Genomic DNA, 5836 nt, shown 5'->3' on the forward strand with positions numbered 1-5836 from the left:
TTGGGATATCTGCTTAAGTATTTTTGAAGAGTAAGGTACTCCTTGAACCTAATATCAGTTTTAGTTTTATTGTAGTAAGTATACCCTATGAGGTAACTGTTTAATGTAACCTAACATTTCTATACCCTCATCTCTACATTGAATAAAAGCACTAGTTTGCCGAAGCATTTGCAAATGACATGGTTTTGTTGTTAATATTCAACAAGTCGGAGAGCCACTTACACATTTATGCACAAAAAACCAGTTCCATATTTGAAAAACAAAATGAAAAGCCAAGAATAGTTATGGTCATAGCATAGCATCGTAGGAGAGACCAGTACCAAACTAATAGCTAATAATCAACATATATACAAAGTGCAGACAAAAATGGAAGACGAAGATGAGAGAAATAAGAGAGATTACTTATTGTAACTAGGGTTTATGAATTCAAACTTGTAGCCAATTAGGGCTTAAATAGAAGAAGAAAACCAACAGTTGATAATCAACAGATGTGCAAAGTGCAGACAAAAATAGAAGAAGAAGACGAGAGAAATAATAGAGATTACTTAATGTAGCTAGTCCCATTCTGTTTTGTTGCGAGACTAAAATCCCTAGAGGGTGTTAAGGGACACAAGGCCGAGAGAGTGTCGAGAGCTCACAAGGCCGAGAGGGGGCAGTCGTTTCACCACCACTGTCGAGAGAGGGGGTGGCAGTCACAGAAAGGGGGAGGGCAAGCAATTTTGTTCATGGTTTAGGTCACACAGAAGGTGGGGGTGAGAGGGTGTCAAGAGTTCACAAGCTTTTTCATCATATGCATTGAGGTCACACAGCTAAATGGGTGTGCAGCGTACGTGACATCACACTATTGGCAGGCTGTTTTTAAGTGATTATAAGCCTAATTGGCCCTAAGGTATTCTCTAGTAGTATACCATCTTTGGAGATAAGTTAAAAGCCCAATCTATTAGCGCTCATGAACCATTACCATAGTCATGATCATTAGACAATTTCTAAATGCTATAATCCATTAGCCTCACAATTTTGAAAAATCTCAACCTCGACACAAAACCCACATGAATCCCTTTAGAGAAATGAGGATATTTCAAGATACTGCTATCATATTCAAACTAGTGCAAACTTTATCTTAGGGGTGGGCAATAGGGCCCCGGAACCCGTTGCCCCACCCCTTTCACCCCGCCCCCACATATGCGAGGCGGGGCATCCGCACCACAAGGGCGGGGTACGGGGGCCCCCGCCCGTATGGGACACCCCTAGCGGAGGCGAGGGACGGATACGCCACGACCCTTATCCGGGTCTAAACCCCCCCTCGCGTCGCCCCCTCCCTTCGGCACTCGGCAGTGACTTCTCGAAATCTCTCTCTCTCTCTCTCTCTCTCTCTCTCTCTCTCTCTCTCTCTCTCCTACCCCAGTACACCATTCTCTCCTCCTTCTCGCAGTCTCGGTTGGAGAGTCCTTGGAGTCGCTCTCGTTCTCTCCTCTCTCTCGCACGACACCGGACGCACGTCGTACGATACATGATAAGTTAGCTCATTCTCTCCTCTCTCTCCTTTCTCCGTTGTTTTTTATTTTTATTTTTTCTTTTTGAGTTTTGATCGGAGATTGGATGAAGGATGGGTTAAATCAGAGATAGAGGATGGAATTTGTGACTTGTGTGCTGTGGATTCGTGATCATTGTGTATGTGTATTCAGTGTTAGGGTTTTCTTGCTGTGATTGTTTCAGATTTGGTCTAAATTGATTGTTTTTTTGTAAATTTCATTGTATTGAAAACCCCTAAATTGATTTAGGAGGTTTCATGATTAATCAATTTTGGGGTTAGGATTTCAGATTGGAACCCTAAATTAAATTAGGGTTCCAATCCGAAACCCTAATTTTAAAATGGGGTTTCATTGATTGAAACCCCTAAATCAATTTAGGGATTTCTTGATTTAGGGTTTCGGATTGGAACCCTAATTCAATTTAGAGTTCCAATCCGAAATCATAATTTTAAAATAGGGTTTCATTGATTGGAACCCTAATTCAATTAGGGTTCCAATCCAAAACCCATTGATTGAAACCCCTAAATTGATTTAGGGGTTTCAATCAATGAAATCCCATTTTAAAATTAGGGTTTTAGATTGGAACCCTAAATCAATTTAGGGGTTTCATTTGATTTAGGGTTCGGATTGGAACCCAAATTAAATTAGGGTTCCAATCCAAAATCCAATTTTTTTTTTTTTTTTTTTTTTTTTTTTTGGGTTTCATTGATTGAAACCCCTAAGATGAAATGGTTACCATCAACCCTAATTTATTTATTTATTATTTTATATTTTATACTCTTTTATACATGATATTAAATACTTGAATGACATTATATATGATTTTTAATAATTTTATGCATACATGTTAATTGAGGGGTTTCATTGATTGAAACCCCTAAAGGGCTTTTGGGGTTTCAATCAATGAAACCCCTAAAAAAATAAAATTAAAAAGATGTGTGGGTCTACTATTTATATGCTGTTTTTTATGATTGTGTTGGATTGCACTTTGAATTTTTTTTTTTGAAGAATCAGGAATGTCTTCGAATTTCAATAATAGTTCGCCTGCCTCAGTCAATACCCCTACCCCAAAACCTAACCCTACTCCTACCCCTATAACGAGTACACCTTGCCCTGCCCCGAAACCCACACAGGGCAAGAAACCTGTATCCATAGTTTGGCAACAATTTACCAAACTAGAGGGTGGTGACCCCAACAACCCACAAGCTAAATGTAATCACTATGGAAAAATGTATGGATGTCACTATAGGAAACATTGTACATCCCAACTGAATGTCCATTTAGAGGAACAATGCAAGAAGAGTCCAATTTTAAAATTCTTAGTAGAGAATGATCAATCTAGACTAGATTTTAAAATGACGGATGGGAGTAGTGGGGCCGAGGGGCCAACATTGAAGGGGTATACAAAGTATAATCCCGATGAGTGTAGAAGGAAGTTAGCTCGTATGATTGTCATGGACGAGCTGCCTTTTCAGTTTGTGGAGGGTAAAAGGTTCCAAGACTTTGTCTAAGAGTTGGAACCGAGATTTGTACTTCTTTCTCGTCACACTGTGGCAAAAGATATTAAGAAGATGTACTTCCATGATAAAGATGTTCTGAGGGGCCAATTGGCGGGTTTGGTAGTTTGCCTCACTACCGATACTTGGACTTCTATCCAAAATATGAATTATATGTCGTTGACTGTGCATTTTGTTGATACTGATTGGGTTTTGCACAAAAAGATTATTAAATTTTGTCAAATAACTGATCATAAGGGTGAGACAATTGGGAAGGCCTTGAAGGCCGCAATAAAGGAGTGAGGGTTGGAAAAGGTTTTGTCTGTGTCAGTTGATAATGCGTCGTCTAATGATGTCGCCTTGAGATATCTAAAGAGTTATCTTAAAGATGCAAATAAGACATTCTTGAGTGGTGAATATTTGCATGTTAGACGTGCTACACATATTTTGAATTTAATTATGACTAAGGAGTTGAAAAATGTTGATGACTCGGTTGCACGAGTTAGAATGACTATGAAATTTGTAAGGTCTTCTCCTTCTAGATTGGAGAAATTCAAAGTTGCTGCAAAGGCTGCGGGCATAACATCGAAGAAGGGTCTTTGTACTGATGTTCCTACCAGATGGAATTCAACCTTCTTGATGTTGAAGGCGGCCCAAGAATATAAAGCATCCTTTCAATTTTTGGGTGATGAAGACATCCAATATGTCAAATACTTTGATGAGCACGAGGGATTACAAAAGTCTAATGATGATGATTGGGTGGTAGTTTCTACTTTCGTTGATTTTCTTGGATTATTTTACGATGTCACATTGAATATATCTGGTTCTTTGTACCCTACATCCCGTGGGTTTTGTCAACAAATATGTAGGGTAAAAGAAGAATTAGAAGATATGCGTAGGGGTTTCAATGAAAGGATGAGGGGGATGGTAGTAACCATGATGCTAAAATATGACAAGTATTTGGGAGATTTGACTAGAATGAATATTTTGTTATATGTGGCTATTATTCTTGATCCCCGTCTAAAAGTTTCAGGCTTGTTATATAGGTTGAGACTTGTTTACGATCAGGTATGGACTGAATTTATTGGTGAATTGGCCCGAGATACCCTGAAAAAATTGTATGATGATGAGTTTAATGCAATTAAGGGTGGTACTACATCGAAGACACATATACCTACCCCAACGCCTTCTACAAACACCGTGACCAGGCCTCCTACAAAAAAGCGCAAAATGTCATGGATTAAGACCCTCGCACAATATCTCACACTAGTCTATCAATTTACGGAGGTGGTTTCTGAGTTAGATAACTATTTGTCAACAGATATGGTTCAAGATGATAATGATAATTTCAATATATTAGGATGGTGGAAGAATGCCTCAAAAAAATATCCCATCATTTCTGAGATTGCCCGCTGTATTTTGGTCATCCCTATTAGCACCGTTGCCTCAGAGTTAGCCTTTAGTACCGGAGGTCGTATATTGGATCCTTTCCGTAATTCATTGTCTCATACAACTGTAAAGGCATTGATATGCACACAGAGTTGGACGATAGGAAAGGATATTCATGTTCCAAATATTTTAGATTTTAAGGAAACCAATGAGGGTGGTGATCAGTCTGGATTTAGATCACCTGGTAATTATTTTTTATTTTATTATTTTTATTTATTTATATTCATTTCAATTTCATATTTATTAATTTTAATATTAATTTTTGTAGTAATACATGAGACGTCTAGCACCTCTACAACATAAAAATGTACTCAAACCTGGTCCACCCCAAGTGCCACAGACTCACAATCAAAGACAAGCCACAGTTGACAAGCCTCTTTAGAATATTCAATTTTTAATTATTTGTTCATATTTTGTATTCAATGATTTGTAATGTTGATACAATGTCCCTTGGACACTTTTATGTTTGTAATTTTGTAATTGTTTAGTCTTTCAATTTTGTAATAGTTTAGTTATTATTATTAGTTTATTAGGTATTAGACTCTTAGACTAGTAACTTTTATTAGCCATAAAATCAATTACCATTCATAACACTTTTTTTTTAATCTGGTTTTTAATTTTTTTTTTCTTTTTACTTATAATTTTATGGGCTGAAAATGGCTTACAAGCTTTTTTTGGGCCAAAAATACAAGCTTGTGGGCCATTTTTGGCCCATTGCTGAGGTTTTGGCCCATTTTAGGCCCAAGGCCTAGAAGGGGGCGGACGGATTGCCCCCCCAATCCGTACTCGTCATGCGGGACGGGGTACCCCGCTCCCACACACCGGGGGCGGGAGACTGGGAAAAATTTCTCCATCCGCCCCATGCAGGGGCGGGGGGCGCAGGGGGAGTGGGGGGGTGTCTACCTCGCACCGTATGGTGCGGGTAGCACCCCTACTTTATCTATTACAACTTCTCACATGTATAATAAGAACATTAGACTAGGGCCTTTCACAGGACCACCAACCAAAACCACTCCATGTAGCAGTATATTGCCCATGAAAATATGGGATCATAGAATAATTAAAATTGGGACCATCATAGAGTATCAGGCTATCAACCCCCACTTTTGTTCTAATAAAATTATTTGGATTAAAAAATGAGAAGACCCCTCATTTTTACATTCATGTATTTTATTTATGGGTGGTGCTACTCCAATCACTTGGGGCTGTTGCTAGTTGTTTTGTATTTATTTTTACTTATTTTTACATGTATTTTTTTAATACTCTTAAATATTTTTTTAAAAATAAAAAAATTTACAATATTATTAAAAAATACTTACTTAATCATTAAGTAAAATAATAAAAAAATAATAAAAAAAA

The sequence above is a fragment of the Carya illinoinensis genome, chromosome 9, assembly GCF_018687715.1.
Source record: "Carya illinoinensis cultivar Pawnee chromosome 9, C.illinoinensisPawnee_v1, whole genome shotgun sequence".
Taxonomy (NCBI): Eukaryota; Viridiplantae; Streptophyta; class Magnoliopsida; order Fagales; family Juglandaceae; genus Carya; species Carya illinoinensis.